The 21,742-nt window shown below is 42.0% G+C and overlaps 1 protein-coding gene and 1 non-coding gene across 2 annotated transcripts in view; one reads left to right on the top strand and one right to left on the bottom strand.

Moving 5' to 3' along the window:
- Positions 1-21,742, top strand: part of LOC148354954 (cadherin-2-like) — an 87,858-nt gene that overhangs the window by 14,714 nt on the left and 51,402 nt on the right. The window lies entirely within an intron of this gene.
- On the bottom strand, positions 726-797 carry trnah-gug (transfer RNA histidin (anticodon GUG)). Its single transcript has one exon. It is a non-coding gene; the product is annotated as a tRNA-His (tRNA).

Below are 21,742 nucleotides of genomic sequence, written 5' to 3' on the forward strand. Positions count from 1 at the left end.
CACCACTCCGAATTACAATCAAGGATGTGCAAAATATGGGAAGCAGACCAAATGTAAACCAGAAGACGTTGTATTAAAGCAGAATGATTACTTTGTAAAGACAACAGAAACTGAAACAGAGAAAAAAAATAGATGAAAGTTAAATTGCATTAAAAATGGCTCTATGTTTTTTATTTAAAAATTGGATTTAATTGAAAACAAATCTATTCAGAATTCATCTGTACCTTACTTGAACATTTTTGCTTGCACAAGTTTTGATTTCAAGTTGTGGTGCATCATTTGAGGTGTCCTTAAAAAGTTGAATATTTTCTCTAATAAAGAGTCTTTATGATTATTTTCCACCGCGCCTACATTGCTTTTATCTTATTTTTTATCAGAGCTGTTTGGACCAGAACACATTAGGTTCAAGGAATAGGGGATGGGGGGAGTGCTGACATCATGCTCGACCTGAGGTTTTTTTGTTTTTTTAATTCATATTTGTCTTGCTGTCTCTTAGGGAGTAGAGATAGAGAGGAGAGGATTTACGGCATACTAACGTACTAATGCAATAGTTGATCAGTCGAAAAATAACGCTGAACAAAATCTCAAATCATTGCATACAACGGGAATTTGTTGCATACAATGTTTTGGGATTAATGTATAGAATGTTAATATTTCCATGCACCTTATAGTCCAGTACACGTCATACATTAAAAACATATTTTCCAAAGAGTATTGTTTGATTTTGCTGTGACCCGGATTCGAACCGGGGTTACTGCGGCCACAACGCAGAGTACTAACCACTATACGATCACAGCATGTTGGTGGAGAGGTGTTGTAAAATGATACTAGGATGTTTGGACGCGTTTTAAGGGATGGGCAGGGCACCTGTATGATGCGGCAAGGGTAAACCAGTGAAAGCTGTCGGGCCCTGCTGTTGAACAAAAGAGTGTGTTGTGTCACACTGACCCGAGTGCTGGGAAATGTTACTCATAACACGATTCCCTGCAAATATGGTGTGGGTACATTCACAAAAGTCCCGTGAATCAAACCGTGTAAAATAGTATTCCAAAACACACGATAATCCCGACAAATTAAAAAAAAAAATTCCGCCTAAAAGCATTCCTGCTTTAATTGCCGATCTTTGTTATAATCCGTCTGTTAGGCTCAAGTACTCCCCTTTGAAAAGAATCAGACTCCTCAGATGATTTATAATACTTCTATTAGCTACTTTTGGTCAATTTAAAGTTTTTTTCATGGTCTTAGCTTGTGTAAACCTATGAGGGGATTTATTTTAATAAAAACATGTCATGACCAATTTCGCTTCAAGCCAATAGGGACTGATTCAAATATGAAATGACACATTGGTTGGCCAATAGAATTCACATCGTAATATATGCAATTTTACGAGCTGTAATAATATCAGAACTGAAAAATAAATGTGTGTAAATGCCCCCTGGGCTCAACAGTCTCCCTGACGATTTTTTGACGGTACAGCAAAAAAAAAAAAATTTATCTAGTTTGATTATTTGTTAAACAATTGCTTGAGCTTATAAAAAGGCTTTGTTTTTTGGTTTTAGTATATAATAGACTCTAATATATTAAATACAGAATATAATCCTATGATAATTCTATTTTTAAAAAAGTTTATATGTCACGGATTTCGCTTATCAAAGGTTATTTTTGGTCTTTGAATAAGTTGATTAATGATGTGTATTCTATTATTAAATACACTTTAAATGTAGCATGTTCTCTTACAGTGGTCTCCAACGTGGGGCCCCCTTAAGGACAGCTGAGGTGCCTGCGAACCTGTTCTGGAAATAACTCACCAGTTCTTTGTCATTGTAATTTACTAGTAAAATAGTTTTTTGGGGTGGTTGACTGAGTCTATTGAAATGTACTTCCAAAAATTAAGCTTTTATAACATATTAATAACATGATATGTTGTTATTTTAGAAATGTATGTAAAACTTGGTGCCCTTTGCGCTTATTACTAACAAAAAGTAGCTCTCAGCTTGAAAAAGGTTGGCAAGTGCAGACCAAGAAAAGCCATAACCTTTGCAATGGAAGTCAAGGACCTCATGTGTCAGGACCAGAACGAAGACAGGACCCACTTAAGTGCGTTTCTCTTAGATCTATTGGGAAGAAGGGAAAGGATAGTACACACGATCCGTAGATCGCTGGTCGCGGGGAGCAGGTTGCTCAGACGCGGAAGTGGTATTTCCGTGGCGAACGATGGCGGTGTCGAGAGCGGAAAAAGCAGATCAGTAGCCGGGACGGGGGAGCAAAAATCGTGGTCGAGATCAGAAAAGGGGTCGGATGGGAATCAGAACAGGAGAGAGTCAGGGTCGAAAAGTTTGCTTAGCGTACGCTGAGGTTCGCAGACGGACTGACAACTGGTGACAGGAAGACGGGGGTACAAAAAGTGACAGGTAGCCAATCAGCGTCCGAGGCAGTTGGCGCCAAAGGAGCAGGCTCAGGTGCCTCACATCAGTGATCATGACACTGCTCTATTGTATAATAATCGTTTGCGACTTTAACTAGAACAATTTGGTTGATTTTTTGTGGGGTCAATATTTTATGTGGATGAGGCTTTTATCTAAAGATGGTCCCCTATTTCTGGACTCAAATCCTCCACGGGACAGCTTTGGACAGTCCCCTCCTGAAGTGTTCTTCTCACATGTAGCACAAATGAGCTTTAACAGTCCATCCTCTAGCGTGGGCCGGGGACTGAGGGAAGGGGAGGGTGCCTGAAGGAGCGTGTCCTCCTTTCTTCCGGCCTCATACATCAGCCTGGCAGCTGCATGCGGTATGGGGCGAGATGGGGATCCCGAATCAAAGCATTCCCGTCCCCCGCCCTGCATCCCTTCGCTCCATCCCTCCTTTCCTCCTCCGTGAATTCGTTTTTCCATCCATTTGCTTTTTCCTCCGCTTGTTAGCGCCTCTGTGGCGCCTCCCGACACTTCAAGTCCTCGCCGGCGAGGGTGTCGGCGAGCGCTGTCCTTTAAGGTGTAAACAAAACGCCGAGACGAGAACACTAGCCACTTTAACACGTCGTTTGCGTGAAAGTCAACTTGCACGATGGAAGAAGCTCCTTGAGGCACAAGGGAGACAATTTACTGTATTTATTTGTGTATAACACACACCCCTTACATTTTGATCTACATGACATTTTTATTCATTTTTTCTCAGCTCAACCTAATCATTGTATGTGACAAAAGTAATTGAATACATGCAGCTACATACATTAAAATCGTTCATTGTCACTGTATACCATGGGCGTAACCAGTCCGTTTTAGGGGTGCTTAAGCACCACCCTGTCATTATTACCAATGTGAATCACCTGTGCCCGCTCCTTTGGCGCCAACTGCCTCGGACTCTGATTGGCTCCCTTTCCCAATTTAAACCCACTCCTATCTGTCCCCTTTTGTCAGTCCGTCTGCGAATCTCTGTTTTTACACGGCAAGTGCTTTTTCAACCCTGAATCATGTCTGTTCGTTTTTTTTGCTCCTGTTTGTCTCCCGCTACGACCTGTTTTGATCTTGACCACGTCTGCTCTCCCGTCCCGGCTTACGACCCGTTTCCGACCCTACCACGTCTTGCTCTCCCAGTCCTGGCTACCGACCAGTTTGCCGCCCCTGACACCGCCATCGCTCGCTACGGAAGATCCACTTCCGTGTTCGGATCACAAGCCGAGTACATGAGCGAACACCGGATCGTGGGCCCACCCCTTCCTCGTTCCTTCAATAAAACTTACGTTTTGGTCCTGACACACCCATTTCAATCAAAGCACCACCCAAAATTATAGCATTTTAAAAACTCTCTTTTCTTTAATAAAGGACAGGATAGGCTCAAATATGATGAAAAACGCTGGATAAAAAATACAACGTAAAACAGCACGAGAGGAGGCACAGTGGTTGAGTGGTTAACGCGTCCGTGACACAGTTCTGAGGTCATTGGATCCTGTGGAGTTTGCATGTTCTCCCTGTCCTTGCAGGGGTTTCATCCGGGCACTCCGCTTTCCTCCCACATTCCAAAAACATCCATGTCAGGTCAATTGGACGGTCCAAATTGTCCTGAGGTGTGAATGAGCGAGTGAGTTGTATGCCTCTGTGTTCTCTGCGACTGCCTGGCAACCAGTTCAAAATGAAAATGTGAACAATGCAGCTTGTGAAATACTCCACTTCCTTGTAAGTCCATTTGATTCCTAGCACTGCTCTTGCCCTCATCCCAGCTCTTTAGCTCGGTCTCGTGTTGCTTGCGCATAGCGGTGGAGTCTGTGGCGGCTCCTGTGTGTTACGGTGAGAGAATTATTCACATTTGCTATGTTGAACAACAATTTTACAATCCAATACCATGACTTATAAGATATTAATCCTTATTTTAGCTGCATTGAATCAAATGCAGCAACGATACGCCTAGCTAAATTGTTGCATATGCGTGAGCTATGTGTGTGGTCATCCTCCCAGCACCAGCATGGACATTCACTGTTTCTTTTCCGTGTAAAAGCACCTTGTTTAGGTGAGAGTCTCTTACCCACAGTAACCATAAGGTAAAACACAAAACCTCTTCCTAATTTATCTGTACATGGGAGTCAGCGCTACCCAGTGGATCAGGTTTAATTGTTATGTGTGTCATGAACCAGAACAGGATCAGGACCCAAACGCGTGACGTTACTCACATGAGCCTTTTATTTTACGGGAAATGGGGAGTCGTGCACGTTGGGCAGCAATCTGACGGGAAATGATAGGAAACTAGAGGCCAACGAGATCGGTACCAATTGCCCGAGTTGATATCAGACGGATGGGGTCGATACGGACAGGGCAGGACAGACAGGTTAGATAATGAAACAGGATATCGATAATAAACAGGACAGGCTAGATAGGAAGGAAAACCGGAGAGAATGATAAACAGGACAAAAATAGATGGGAACGAAACTGGAAACCGATATTAAACAGGACAAAAATAAACAGAAACAATACCGGGCAGGGAATACCAACAGGAAACAGGACCGAGTAAAAACCCACGTCTTGCGGGGCAGAGGTTCGTTGACGGACTGACAAAGGAAAAATGAGAGCACTGAGCTTAAATAGACGAAAACCAATCCGTCAATGAGCCGCAGCTGGCGCCACACGGGCGGGGCCAATTGGGCGCCATGGCAACCGTGACAATGTGGTGTTCACAAATTGGAAGAAACACTCTTGAACAGTGTTGAATGATCCCAAATAATTGTGAAATAACAAAAAAATTGCCAGACAAAGCTCTGAACCTGAAATCGCCCCTGCTGTAAACTGAACAAAAAATCAACATAAAACGTAAAATGTATTCATGTAATGTCCTACAGAGTCCGATTCATCATCAGATACACCAAAAAGTTCTTTACGTCGTCACACTTTTTTTTATTTATATAAATCTCCCAGGTTTGATTCCGGTTCAATATTGTATGATTGTTTTCAGTGGTATTTTTCAATTGATCAATCATTGCACATATACGGTAATATACACCGTAAAATATCATGTATAATGCGCACCCAAACTTTAAAAAAAAAAAAATCGTTATACATGAATATATACAATAAGTTAAAAAATATTGGAGCATGAGAAAAGTTGATTAATGATGTGTATTCTATTATTAAATACACAAAATTACCACAATTATCGGCTACTGGGTTATGTTTTTTTTTTTTTTGCAATGAGTTAAACCGTTTTGACTTCTTTATTCCTTCGAAACAGGAAAGCAATTACCGTAATGCCAAGAGATAATAAAAGAGGTGACATTGATTTTTGGAGACATTTGAGCAATAGATTTTCAAACACAAATAAGGGGATATAATTCTCATCCATCCATCCAAACAGCTAATATTACTGTTGTCCGGAGGAGTTGAGACCGCTCCTCTGCATATCTGTTCGCCGTAAATAATTTTTGCATGTGGTCAAAGCACAGGTTCAAGTGCAGACCAAAAAAAGCCATAACCTTTGCAGTGGAAGTCAAGGACCTCATGTGTCAGGACCAGAACGGAGACAGGACCCACTTGCGTTACGTTTCTCTCAGGTTTACTGGAAGAAAGGAAAGGGTTGCACCCACGATCCAGTGATGTGGGACTTACGTGACGAGCAATGGTGGTGTCGGGAAAGGGAAGAAACGGGCCAGTAGCCGGGACAGGAGAACGGGATAGGAAACGAGCCGAAAGCCAGGAGAGGAGAGTAGCCATGGTCAGGATCATAAAACGGGTCGAAGCCGGGAAACAGACAGAAGCAAAAACCGGTGGGAGTCAGGGTCAAAAAAGGCTTGCCTAGAGTAAACTGAGGTTCGCAGACGGACTGACAACAGGGGACAGATAGGAGAGGGTTTGAATAGGGACAGAGAGCCAATCAGAGTCAGAGGCAGTTGGCGCCAAAGGAGCGGGCACAGGTGACTCACATCAGTAATCATGACATCATGTACATATCTGTTTCTGCGCAGAACGCTTGCAGCCCTGAGATGGATACATTTCTTTCTTAAACCCAATTCTTTGTCCACAAACTCAATATCCATTGTGTTTCAACTAGCATATCCAGAACGTACTACTGCAAAGAAAACTTTTACTTTAATTCCCCCCCGAAGCGGTCCAATATTTCTTCGAGTAAAAAGCTAATTCTTCGCGGTGCAGATTTGTCTTGGCTTTTTTTATCTTTTCACTGACAAGAAAACCAATTACTCTCCTTTTATTCTTTGCTCCATTGTCGAGGTTTCTTCTTTCTTGTGTATGCCCAAAAACGCTGACGACGAGAAAAATCGTCTCTTTCGTTCATCACATTAAAACACGCAGTAAATGTGTGGATGTGTGCTTCCTATGAAAGGCCGATTGAGAAGTAAATAATATTTGCGCTCACATCGTATGCTCACACATGCAAAACGATATTGCCGTACAGACAGAGTCATACCTGTGCACAAATATACACTCATACATACTACTATACTCTTAGAGATACTATTACACACTCTACTACACTTTCTCACACATGCTGCTCCACTCACACACACACGTACTACTATACATCCACACACACAATCTAGACCGTGGGTCAGGAACCTTTTTGATCTAAAGAGCCATCTGTCACGACCAGGACGGAATCAGGACCCAAATGCGTAACGTTAACCACAAGTTTATTGATAGAAAGATGAAGGACAGCGTCCGCAATCCAGTGCTCGCTGGACACGGGAAGCAAGCCGCTCACACAATCGGATCATGTTCCAAATACCAAAGGATATCTTCCGGAACAGGAGATGGTGGTGTCAACTATGGAAAAAAAGGTCGATAGCCGGGACAGGAGAGCAAAAACGTGGTCGGGATCAAAAAACAGTCGTAGCCGGAGACAAATGGGGAGATGAGGAACGGATGGTGGAAAAAATGGGTGCAAAAAGAGGGACCGACGAGAGTGTTTGTCTTGTAAAAACAGATTTTCGCTGACGGACTGACAACAGGAGAGTGAAAGGACTGGGCTTAAAAAAGGACACGGAACCAATAAGGTAGCCTGCAGCGGCTAGCGCCAAATGAGCAGGCACAGGTGACACTAATCAGTCATCATGACACCATCAAAGCAAAAAATATATATATCTGTCCATCATCTGCGCCACTTATCCTCAGTAGGGTCGGGGGGGGTGCTGGAGCCCATCCCAGCTATCTTGGGGTAGTGGGCTAAAATATATTTCTCAAACACAAATCAATTAGCAATTTACTCCAGATCTAAAATCCACACGTCTTAACAGATTCACACTCAAGATGAAAAATCGCAAATGAAAACCACAGATTTATTTGTGGATCTGCAAAATACATGATTCACCCCAGATTTGTTTTTAATGCTACTGGGGGAATAGAAAAACTGATTTTGAAAGTCCTTAAAAAGTAGTTGAATTTGGCTGAAAAATGTGTACGAGCCTTGAAAAGTATAGTAGTATGTATTTGACAGCATAGTAGTGTGTAAATAAGAGTATATCAATATGTGAGAGAGCGTATAGTAGTGTGACTGAGAGTATAGTATGTATGAAAAAGTATATCAGTGTTTATCTGTATGAGAGTGTAGTTGAGAGTACGATGTGAGCAAGTATGATTTACTTCTCTAACTACGCCTTATAGTTTTCGGTGTGTGTGCGGCCTGTTTCTCATTATAATCCCTACACTGAGTTTACAAATCCCAACGCCGCAGTTCAAGCTAATGTGTTTGTCTGTAGTCAATGTGTGTACATGAGTGTGGTCCCATAGGTGCTTTCCGTCTCTCTCTCGTCCAATCTCTCTTTCCATGTTCCGTTGAATCCCGTCCGCCCATTTGTCTTCCTCCGCCTGCCTACCTCTCGCTCCGTCTTTGTCTCTTAGCCATTTGCTGCTAAATGAATGATGTCTGCACGCCCGACCTCACATCTGACTAACTGCTCCCCGTGTAGGAGCTTGTGCAGATGTGTGTTGGAAAAGCGATGCGGGCTGGGGGAGCATGTTGGAATATTTACGTGAGGTGGTTTGGAGTTGAGCTAATTGAGTCTCTATCGAAGTGAATGGAAATGCCATTAATCTTTCACAACACCGGCGGCACCCCCCCAAAAATGGGTCTGGGTGTGATGTTTTTTTCTGATAACAAACGCGGCCATTTGAAATATTTTACCCGATAAAATCGTATCTTGAGATCGTAATTAATTCATTGCAGCTTTTATTGCTCTGCAACCCTTGGCCACCCGGAGTAGTATATTACAGACATACAGACAAATGTGGAATTGTTTTTGGCAAGAATACATACATCATGACCAATTAGTGTCATGATTACTCATTACACTCACCTGTGCCCGCTCATTTGGCGCCAGCTGCTGCTAGTTACCTGATTGGTTCCCCGTCCTACTTAGGCCCAGTCCTTTAGCTCACCTGTTGTCAGTCCATCAGCGAACCTCTGTTTTCACTAGGCGTTTTTTGACCCTGACCATGTTCTGATCTCCCGTCCCGGCTACGTTTTGTTTTTCTATCAAACTACACTACGAACTCCCGCTCCGGAAGATCCACTTCCGCATTAGGAACACGCTCCGATCCCCTGAGCGGATCGCTGGCGCTGCCTTTCCTCTATATTTCAATAAACTTGTGAGTATTGTTATGCATCTGGGTCCTACTTTTGTTCTGGTTGTGACAATTAGATTGAAGAAAACTCTAATAATTATAGTATTTTCTACGGATTATATGGCCCACCCCAAAACATAGCATTTGGTCACATATTCTACATTTGGCACTGGACTATACGGCGCATGGAATTAAAGCTGCGGTAAGAGTTATCGTAGTTGTTATGGTATATATCTATGCAATAATTGATCAGTTGAACAATGTTTGCTGATCAAAATCGTAAAACATTGTTTGCAAGGAGAATCAAGAGTGCCGAAACCTGAACATCAGACCACTTACGAGTAAGATAACATGGGAGAAGGCATTGGATGATATCTCATTATGATACTTACTCGCAGTGCCAGAAACAAACTTTAGAAATTGGAGAAAATGGAAATTATCCAAACAGGCAACAACTCTTTGGTGTAAATAATGATGAAAGTGTTTTATTATATCTTTTTGGACACTTTTTTTTTCTCCATTCTCTAACATCTGTTTCTGGCACTGTGAGTAAAAAAAGTGTGGTTATGAGATACAATCCAATGCCTTTGTGTATGTCATCAGAACTACTATTGGACGATTGGTTACGTGTTGGCACCCTCACTGTCACGACCAGGGTTAGATTTTCATTTTTACAATCTTGGTCAGCAATGTTATTCAATTGATCAATATTTTCACAAATACCATAGTGTACTGTAAAACTTCGTATACATACGTAAAATTACTGAATGCATTCCGAATGTATTCAAGGTGCACTTTTAAGTTCTGGGCCAGTTTGGGATTTCTAGGTGCTCTTTACAGGTTTAGCAAGAAGTCGGAAGTATTGATGTAGTAACAAAAAGTATTAAGTGATGGTTTAGGTTCCAAGCTGACACACATTTCTCTTCATGATTTTAGCATTTAGCATTTTGGTTTTCTATCTGCTGAGCTCAGTAGGGATTAACTGGAATGTTTGCTCAACTATTAGCGATTTGTTTTGCGAAAGCTTCTAAAATGTACTAAAACGGTGGATTAGAGATTAACATTGTCAACAAATGAATCCCTTCCCCCCCAAAAAAGTGGTTGTTCGGTTAGAAAAAGACCAAATCACTCAGAATTTGCTGTCCTTCCGAACCAATCTGTGCTACATGACACAGGCTAATCTAACCAATGGCCTTTAAATCAGATGTTGTTCTAAAAAGCTGCCAGGCGGGCAAAAAAGTCGTCCGGGGTCCAGTTTAGCCAGAAAGCTATTTTATGAAGTGCAATTGCGGCACAATTGTGACGCGTTAGATGATATAAAGTAAACACCGGTGCTCCAAATGGCGACATCTGCGTGGTTGTTAGTGGCCTCTTCTCGCTCTTTGTTGGACTCAGGTTTACTCATTTATCTCGGCGTGATGATTGGGCTCTTCCGGGAAATTAATTTGACCTAAAATGACAATTGGTAAACTAGCTGATAAAACTGCAGCATTGGGAATTTTTGCCCACTGCATGAAAGCTTTACACAGACTTTGTTAAGTTAAATACATTTTGGCTTGAACAAGTTTCTTGAGCTTGGGTCGAGAAATGGATGAGCTTGGTACGTAAGTTGCAGTTACATTTTAGGACAGAGGGGGCAGTCGTAAATAAGAAAATCGTAATTTTGTCTTCTGCACTCTATACATTCTGGGATGGGACCTCCTGCGGGTCACATATCTAATTGCACATTTGATTTCGTGTACTGCTTTTGCTTACAACGGTCTGTAACAGAGTGCCTCCTGACTTGTGCTACTGGCTTAAAACTGTAACCGAAAGCACAGCCCAAGGCTACAATCTTTATAATTGGGGCAATTGCGAGCTGCATTTTGAGTTTTTTTTCTTGTTTGACATATGCTGGCTGTGAAATCTATTCTAATGTGTGAAGGGAAGTGTTGCTCAGCAACAACGGGCTCGTTCGCTTTTCAACTCATTGAACGTCTCCAAATATACAGTCAGTCACCAGCACAGTAAATATAGAATGCAAATACACTCCTTCACGGTAGCTCGTTAGATTAGCCGCAGATGACACTGCAGACGTTTGGTATCATGAAAGTCAACTTTACATTTGAAGCATGAAATAGAGATACAGAAATAAAGCCTAGTTGTTTAAACATAGGGCGGCAGGCAGTTGAGTGGTTAGCATGTTGGCGGCACAGTTCTGAGGTCATAGGTTCAAATCCAGCTACCAGCCTTCCTGTGTGGAGTTTGCATGTTCTCCTCGTGCTTAGGTGGGTTTCCTCCAGGCTCTCCGGTTTCCTCCCACATTCCAAAAACATGCATGTCTGGTTAATTCGCACTTCCATATTGTCCCTATGTCTGAATGCAATAGTGAGTTGTCTGTCCCTGTGTGCCCTGCGACTGGCAGGCAGAATGTCTCCTGCCCACTCCCCGGAGATAGCTGGGATGTGCTCCAGTACCCCCGCAACACTATTGCGGATCACCGGTGCAGATAATGGATGGATGGACGGTTAAATCTATTCTGTGCAGCATGTGTGTCAGGTTGATCCAAAATGCGCAGTTATTTACAGCTTTCACACCTGTTGAGTGGCGCTAATAACCTGGCACCATTAGCAGTGCTAGTTGCATTACGTTGTAATCATTTCAACTGCAGTCATGTTTTGAGAACTATTGAAAGGCATTACCAAATGCAGTAGCTAGCATCCACCTCAGTGACTGTAGCTGAATAAGCCTTATTACACTCAACAGGTGGGTTAAAAATGGACCTATTCAATATATGTGTTGATTTAACCACACATCCTGTGTTGTTTTCAAGGAAAAAAAACAGTTTTGGACTATTTTAGTGTTTTTGTACAGGAGTATTCAACAAAAATACTATTTTGTTTAAAAAAGTAACATAAAAGCCTCGTTCTGTACTAATATGCCATCTTATTTAGAATGACCCAAACAATTGGGCCAGTTTACACACAAACAAGTATTGCGTTGTCCCATTTTGGTCTCCAGTGTATCAGTATGTTTATATGCTGGAATTTGTAGTATTAATATTAGTATATTGTCAACATCTGGATTTTGTGAGGCTTTGTAATTATGTAAGAATTCCAGATATCATGTTTTTCGGAATTCTTAAAGTCCAAAAATACTCATTTGGCTTATCCAATGGTTTATGGGCATGCGTTGTTGATTATTCTGCTATTTGTATCTTCTTGAACCCTAGTCTTCTAAAACACACACAAATTAAAGACGCTAACCTGCTAAAAAACGCATTAATATTTATATTTCCCCACTACATTTTTTTACCTTTTATTTTCTGTCACGGCGGTAAAAAATGCAGCAGTGTTTTCCACATACTGTATACATCAGTTTATAGTTTAGTAGACACTCAAGATAAGGATAGAAGACATCAATTAATTCTGAAAAGGAGAACAGGAGAGTACTGTACAAAAAAAACCCTAACAATGACAAATTATATTCAAAATAACGAAATGGCATTCTATGCAACCTCCTTTTAAGTGTACAATATAAAAAAGAGAATAAACAAACAGTTTAGTACAAGCTCATTTTCTATATACATGAGTTGGGGCAACATAACATATTTGGAGCAGGAAAGAAAAGACTTTGGTACGCCATTGATTATATGAATACATATTTTATTTCACATAAAAAGGTAAATGTGGATATGAAGTCTAATTGCGTGATGATCACTTCCAATCGGGTTGTCCCCAAACACCATTGTCCACTAGTCAGATAACCGGATTTTTCCGATAGGTCCGAAACCCAAATTCTGATCTCAATCCGACTATTCCCTTAATGATTTTACAGAAAACACTTTGTATCGCGGTTTACTTTTCGCAGTTTCGCAGCTTAGCGGATTTTCATCATGCATTGTGTTCTGCAATCTGATTGGCGGAACAGTCGTCCTGCCCTTTGTCTGCCTGTGCCTGCCTGTGCGTCAATTACGTTATGTTCTAAGTTGTACACAGACAGCCTCACAAACCTACATTATGATGGTGCTCTATAAGCGATCATATGAATTAAAAGCTCTGGACCGACAAAAAGCACCAAAAGGCAGAGAAAGATGATTTATATCGAGTTACACTTCTTAACATGCTTAAGAAGATAAAAACATTTGCTTTCCCCATAACATCCACACGATGGCGACAAAATATAATCTGAAGTAAGGATAGTGTCCTGAAATCATTTTCAATACTATAGTGCAATACAGCATAGTATCAAGATTATTTTTGAAATTCAAACTTAATAGTAGGGCAGCACGGCGGCGCAGTGGTTAGCGCGTGTGCGGCACAGTTCTAAGGTCTTGGGAACCTCCTGTGTGGGTTCAAATCCAACTACCAGACTTACTGTGCGGAGTTTGTATTTTCTCCCTGTGCTTGCGTGGGTTTCCTTCGGGCACTCCGGTTTCCTACCACATTCCAAAAGACATGCATTTCAGGTGGATTGGCCAGTCCAAATTGTCCCTAAGTGTGAATGAGCGAGCGAGTTGTCTGTCCCTGTGTGCCCTGCGATTGGTTGGCAACCAGTTCAGGGTGTCCCCTGCCCACTGCCAGATGATTGGTGGGATGGGCTCCAGCACCCCCGCGACCCTACTGAGGATAAGCGGTGCAGCTAATGAGATAATGAGAACTTAATGGTACAGAAATTATTTGTAAAAAAGTACAATACTTTTATTTGTTAAAATATTTTTGAGCCTGTATACAGTATAGGGTTTGTTCTGTGGTTCTAATGTATACTAGAGTATTTGACAAATAAATAAATGTTTCTACTTTGTGGGTTTTGACTGTCGTGGGCCCTTTTTGGAACGCAACTCCTGTAAAAAAATGGAATTACTGTACACCCATTTACCTTTTTACACCTTTAACCAGACTACCATAGCAATGAAAAATGAAAGACCCGTATTTCAGCAAAACCAACAATGAAGAATCAGTTATAGCGGGATGTGTTAATCAAAACTATCTGTACTTGGTGGAGGCACATTGATAATCAATCGGGTGAAAACGTATCGTCATTTATTTGCGTATTGAGTTATTCTCCCACTCCCACGCTATATAGTGGATGGAAAGTGTTTCTAAAACTAGCCGTAGTCTATGTTTTCACTCTCTTTGCCTTCATGTATTTTAGCTAACGGTTCAAATCGTAGTGGTTAGGAATATTAAGCCGACTTCTCCGCAGCCTCAGGTGCTCGGAAACGCTGCTTTATCTCTTTCTACGTGTGTGTGCTTTTGTGTGTTAGCTCGCGTGTGTGTATTTTCCCGAGCCACAAGTCCCCTGCAGCACCACCATCGATTTCCTCCGCCAACGAGATTTACGTCGTTTACCGCCGGCCTCGGATGAAAAGTCGGGATAATTTTTTTCCCTGCAACTATTTCAACCCCTGCACCCTCGAAAGTGAGGTTTAACTTCCTTCACGGGAAAGAGGGCCACAGAGAAAACGCCGCTAAATGTTCCCGAGACGGACAAAAAGTGCGTTTGATTTGCCATAATTCAAGTGGTGATCTATTTTCAAGGGGGAAGGAGCAACCCTGTGAGTGACTCCATTAACACCCTGTGTTGTGCGCGTGCATGGCGATGGCGACTGCCATTAGTCGCTGACTCACTGAAGCACGGATTGTAATTTACCTGGAACCCACAAGTCTCAGATCCGGTCGGAAAATCCAATGTGAGATGGATGCCTCGGGGGAAATCGCTTTTCTCGGCATAATCATCTTGGAAACAAACAGCGAGGAAAATGCAATTATCTGACAATAATGGCAGGTGAAATGCTGAGAGATAGTGTCACAGGAGAAAGAAAGAAAGGAATCGAAGACTACGTCACGGCAATCATCCGATGGCGTACAAATTGCGCCTGTGGCTGTGGGCAGGATAGGCACCACATCTGAGGGATTGGATTTCCTGCCATGCATGCCATAGTCATTGAGGGGGAGATACTTGGCGAAAGCACTGAGACTTGAGAAGAATTTGAGTTGTTGGTATTTCTATTTGCTTAAAAAAATTGGGTTATGTTGTAACTAACAACTACTTTAATGGTCGACTACTCACCAACCACCCATTTATGAATAGTCGAACAATAACTAATCTTTTCCTAAAATTAACATAAGCCTGATTTAATTTTGTGGTGAGTGATAATATACACCAGAAAAATGTATTTGGTATCGATCTTGTCTGTCCTGCCTGGTTTTGATTTCTTCTGCCCAGCGATTGCCGAATGTGTGCAAATAACAATTTCCAACAGTTTGAAAACAAACTTTTTTAATAACTGTTTGTTGTAAGATTTTATCAATTGACGCATGTCATTTTTAATGTTTGTTCTTCACACTGTATGAATTTAATTTCAAATATGTTAGTCAGGCACAGTCCGGAATAACACTCTAGCAGTATTTTGTAGTGTAATACAATTCATGTCATCAAAACCATGTTGGATTGGATGTTACTTGAATTTTACTGAGGAGAGTCAGACTCTATTCATTCAACTACCTTGCTGTTCTCTCTAAATGTTCATGCATCACTGAGGTACTTCCATGATATGCAAGGTCAGCTTTGCAAACTTTGCAAGTAGTCTTTTTATGGGTTATATCTAGGCTAAATGCTGAAGTTTTTGTATGCGTGCTGGATGTTGATGCTGTCATTTCAATATGTTACTGCTTGAGACAGACACACTATTGCACATAAGCGACCATCAGCAGGGATTACATTCATGTGGAGATGCCTTATTCTGTTGGATAAAACGTATCTGGCGACAACAGTCAACAACAGAATTCATTGTCTCCTATTTTCATCATCGATTTTTGTTGACGACGCCAACAAAACGTGGCAGGCCTACTATTGGGGCATTGTTTGGGGCTTTTTGCCTTCTTTACATTGATATCCCCTCTAATACGGTTTAGTCAGTTGTATTCAAGATGAGCACTAGGAAAGAGGATACATCCCTGCACCTGCAGTACATCTGTTTCAAAAGGATCCATTCAGTGAGGTTGCCATTGACGATAATGCACTTGTGTAAAAGCGTGTAACCCCTAAGAGTTTTAAAATAGCATCATTTTACTATATTTATTTGGATCTTGATTTTGGAACTTTTAAATCCTAGACTCTTGCCGAAATAGGCAAGACGAAATCGATCCAAAACATTTTTAAATGTTCCCTTTTACCACTTGTTGTATGGCATACACAATTTGTAATGACACAATTTGAAACCAGAGGTGGGTAGAGTAGCCCAAAAATGTACTCAGGTAAAAGTACTGTTCTATCTATCTATCTATCTATCTATCTATCTATCTATCTATCTATCTATCTATCTATCTATCTATCTATCTATCTATCTATCTATCTATCTATCTATCTACCTACCTACCTACCTACCTACCTACCTACCTACCTACCTACCTACCTACCTACCTACCTACCTACCTACCTACCTACCTAGGTCATATCCCTCAAGAGGGGGCGACCAACAGCAAGACAAACACATACAACAACAAAGAAAATAAAAAGGGAAAAAATAGCAAAAAAACACTCACAAACATTTTTGGACCATGGCCAACCCAAATGCCAAAACACCCAAACAAGTTAGGCACCCCGGCACCCAAGTTGGTCATGCTTTCGTCTCTCCGGATGAAAGTGGCCATGTCACTCGGGTCACAGTGACACAAGACACTCTTTTGTTCAACAGCAGGGCCCGACAGCTTTTACTGGTTTACCCCTGCCACATCATAAAGGTGCCCTGCCCATCCCTTAGAACGCATCCAAACATCCCACTATCCTTTTAAAACATAACACCATAACATCATCCAACCACGTCAATCGCGGCCTTCCTCTACTACTGTTACTGTTACTTCAGAATAATATTACTCAAGTAGAAGTAAAAGTAGTCATCAAAATATTTACTTGAGTAAAAGTAAAAAAGTACTCGGTAAAAAAATTACCTGAAGTACTGAGTAACTGTAGCAATGTCGTATATATTGATTTTTTTTAAACAACCAACCAGATCATCAAATTATCAAAGTCCATCCAATAAACCCAAAAAAAAACATTGAATTTAAAAGTAGATTAAAATAATCAACGTAAACTCAAGTGCTTGAATAAACAATAAAATAAAAATAGTATAAATCATATTAATACATTTTTCAAGGTTGCCATGGAGCCCAGTTGGCCCTGCCCGTTTGGCGCCAGCTGCGGCTCGTTGAGAGATTGGCTTTCTGTCTATATTAAGCTCAGCGTTCTCTTGCGTCCTTGGTCAGCCCGTCAAATGAACCTTTGCCCCGCAAGACGTGGGTTTTGACTCGGCCCTGTTTCCTGTTGGCATTTCCTGTCCGGTATTGTTCCCGTTTATTTTTGTCCTGTTTGATATCGGTTTCCAGTTTCGTTCCCGTCATTTTTTGTCCTGTTTATTATTCTCTCTGGTTTTCGTTCCCGTGAAGTTAGTCCTGTTTTATTTCGAATTCCTTTTTCCTTATCAATCCTGTCTGTCCCGTCCTGTCCGATATCTACTCTGGCAATTGGTATCGATTTCGTCGGCCTCTGGCTTCCTATTTTTACGCCAGACTGCTGCCTAACGTGCATGACTCCCCATTTCCCGTAAAATAAAAGGCTTGTGTGAGAAACGTCGCGCGTTTGGGTCCTGATCCTGTTCTGGTTCATGACAAAATTAGCACATTTAAAACCCCAATACTTGTTCTAACAGGCTCTGCAAGCAGAACAACAAGCTAGCCCATGAACTTGAACAAAGAAGACATTGCCTATTGTAGCTGGTTTTTGGCACCCTTTTTAAGGGGATTATACTTTTGATGTGAGGCCAGGGGTGCTCCTCCTCTTCTGGGTTTTCATAGTCGGTATTGCTAAGCGACATTTTCCATCTGTTTCATCCATAAACAATTTTTCCCCCCGCTAAAGTTGAATATGGTCATGTGACAAGGCTTCTACGTTTGGTTGGTTAAACATGGTAGAGCCTGGCGGAGTTCTACGTCCAAATAAATGCGTCTTAGCGGAGACAAACAGATGCGTATTTACCTGGAGGGGATTCATTAAGTAACGAAGTGACGACTTCAATGTTGCCTAATGTAGCGGAGTAAAAGTACAGTTTTTTCTTCACAGATTTACTCAAGTAAAATTAAAAGAATGGGGATTTAGAAATACTCATGGAAGTACAAAATTTCCAAAAACTCAGTTGAGTAAATGTAAAGGAGTAAATGTACTCTGTTACTACCCACCTCTGCTATAAACATATAAAATACGGGAAAAATGTATGGCTTCTAAGGCCTGACTACCTGTCTGCCCATCTAGTTTCTTCGTTTTAGTGATAATCCTCATCTGGGTAAAGATATAGGAACCATGCTAAGCTCCAGGTTGGATACTCACTGCAGCGCATCCGTTCCACAGTCAGTGCAAATCGGTCGACACACTTGTAAGCTGTAAAGCTTTCCGGAAGTCTATAAAGTTGAACAGACTGTGGCTGGGTGGGAATCTTCTACTCATTTCTGTACTCCCTAATCAATAGAAGTTTTACTAGTTGGCTAAATGGTGCACTGAAAACTTGGATGTAGCGATCAGGGAGCTGAAAAAAATGAAAGAATCAGGATGCAGTTTGCTTCACTCATTTCCCTGCTCCCATATGATTAGATTGTGAGTTTTATAGTGAATTATATGGTTGACTCATTAAAAGAAGGATAGTTATGGAACTCTACTCGGGAGTCGCTGTATCTGTAGTGTCTGGTATTCAGTAGTAAGGTGATTCTGTAGGAAACCCTTGCGAAATTTTTGCTTTGTTGGACTAAAGGCGGCACTAGGCTAAAATCGCAAAAAATTGTCATAACTGCTTAACAAATAAAAGTGCGTGGTAGTCGAAATAAGAAACAAAAGTAGAGGTATAATAGTAAAAAAAAGATTGGTATCCTATGCAATCCTTTTTTCAGATGTCTATTCAAAAGTGAATACAAGTATCAGTCCAATGTACGAGCAGAGCTTATATACTTATAGGTTTGGGCAACAAAATGTATTTGGAATAAAGAAAAAACAACTTGGGTACTTTATAGATTGTATGACTAAGTCCTTTTTCTTGTATAAAAGTTAAATGCGGAAATGGCATCTAGTTGTGTGATGAAGATCCCAAACGCCATATATATGGGGTTAACTCTTGACACGTCATAAAAACCTATTATTATTATTGGTCTGAAACCCAAATTCCAATCTCAATCCGACCATTACCTGAACGTTTATACAGTATACCCAATTACAGCCTTTGCGCCTTCAAGCAGACTACCAGGCTATGGAAAATAAAGAACCCGTATAGAGACCAACTTGCAATTGTTATGATAACAGATTTGGATCACCTGTGACTGCTCATTTGGCGCCAGTCGCTGCGGGATAACTGATTGGTTCCCTGTCCCTTTTTAAGCCCAGTTCTGTCACTGTCCGGTTGTTGGTCCGTCTGCGAACCTCTGTTGTTACAAGGCAAACCTTTTTGACCCTGACTCTCGCCTGTCCCATTTTTGCACCCGTTTTTCTACCTGTCCGTTCCTGATCTCCCCGTTTGTCTCTGGCTACGACCTGTTTTCGATCCCGACCACGTCTGCTTTCCCGTCCCGGTTTATGACCCGTTTTTTATTCTGACCACGTTTTTGCTCTCCTGTCCCGGCTATCGACCTGTTTGTCCTTCCCTGACACCGCCATCTCCCGCTACGGAAGATCCACTTCCGGATTCCGATTGCGAGAGCGACTTTCTTCCCGCGTCCACCGAGCACCGGATAGCGGGCGCTGCCCTTGCTCTTTCTATTCAATAAACTTGTGGTTAACGCTATGCCTTTGGGTCCTGATTCGGTTCTGGTCGTGACAGCAATGAAGGATCAGCTATAGCAGGCTTGTGTTGATTAAAACTATCTTTAATTAATGGAGGTGTACTGATAATCGATCAGATAAAAACGTATCATTTATTGAGCTATTGTCCCACTCCTACACTTTATAGTGCATGGGGAGTGATTCTCTAACTAGTAGTAGTCAGGTGATGGCAAAATGAAGCCCCATAAAGCAGTGAAGCCCATGAGGGAAATGCTCCACACACATAGGGGCTTCAAAGGTATTCATTACCTTGACTACGCCGTCATGTGGACAAAAAAATATAGTACTAGTAAGTATTACATGTGCCAGAACCGGAACAGACGGTGGACCAAAAAGCGCAACGTTTTCAAACAAGCTTTATTTTATGGGAATAGGGAAGTCATTCGCGTGAACACAAACGCCAGCGATTCGGCAATCGCTGGGCAGAAGAAATCACAACCAGACAGGACAGACAAGATCGATACCAAATACAGGATACACGAGCAGATACCGGAAAGGACGGGACAGACAGGATCGATACCGGATACTGGATACTGGAGCAAGGTACCGGACAGGGCAGGACAGACAGAATCAATACCGGATGCTGGTTACACGAGAAAAATACTGGACAGGACAAGAAAGACAGGATCCATACTGGATACTGGAGACAGGAGCAAGATACCGGACAGGACGAGACAGACGGGATCGTTACCGGATACTGGATACAACAGCAAGATACTGAACAGGGCGGGATCGCTACCGGGCACTCGTTACACAAGCAGGATACCGGACAGGACAAGACAGATGGGATCGATACCGGATACTGGCGCAAGATACCGGATACTGGACAGGGCAGGACAGACAGAATCGATACTGGTTACACGAGAAGGATACCGGACAGGACAAGACAGACGGGATCCATACCGGATACTGGATACACGAGCAAGATACAAGACAGGACGGGATCGATACCGTATACTGGAGCAAGATACCGAACAGGACGGGACGGATGGTATCGATACCGGATACTGGAGTAAAATTCCAGACAGGACGGGACAGACGGGATCGATACCGGATACTGGAGACAGGAACAAGATACCGGACAGGACGAGACAAACGGGATCAATACCGGATACTGTAGACTGATGCAAGATACCTGACAGGACGAGACAGGCGGGATCGATACCGGATACTGGAGACACGTGTGGGATACCAGACAGATTCCAAATACAAGTCTTGCACGTGCAGAGGTTCGTTGACGGACCGACAAGGAGGGAATGAGAGCACTGAGTTTAAATAGGAGGGAAGCCAAACAGGCAACGAGCAGCAGCTGGCGCCAAACGGGCAGGCCCAAGTGAGGGCAACGGGCAACTGTGACAACATGCTTGTGTAAAATACTGTCTGGATATGAAAAAAAAAACATCTTTGAATAGTGCATCAAGTATGCGACAATTCAATTGCATTTAATAGAAATATTTTTCCAAAATTATTGGACCCAGGCGCTTTCTTCTTTTTTTTGCATTTTCCCTGCTTTTAAAAAAATCACAGGGCACAGATGACGCAGGGGTGCAAGAATGTGTGAAAGCAAGTTTGTAAAAAAATTGGAGGCGCATATTTCTGTGATTCCCAGTGCTGAATGGGAGTTTAAACTTGTGCTACGAACCGCTCTCAAAACAAGCTAATTATTTCCTGAATCAGTCACGTGGTACACCCACTTAGCGGGACCTTAAACGTCACCCATAAATCATCAACTCGCGGTACATGAACAGCTCATATAAAATACTCAACACACACTTCAGAGATTCGAGCTTTGGAGCACATCACTTCCGTAGTCTCACTCTCTGTGTCTTCGTGTATTCATGCTAACA

Source organism: Urocampus carinirostris, chromosome 12 (assembly GCF_059441175.1).
Source record: "Urocampus carinirostris isolate Australia breed hairy pipefish chromosome 12, RoL_Ucar_1.0, whole genome shotgun sequence".
NCBI classification, from domain to species: Eukaryota; Metazoa; Chordata; class Actinopteri; order Syngnathiformes; family Syngnathidae; genus Urocampus; species Urocampus carinirostris.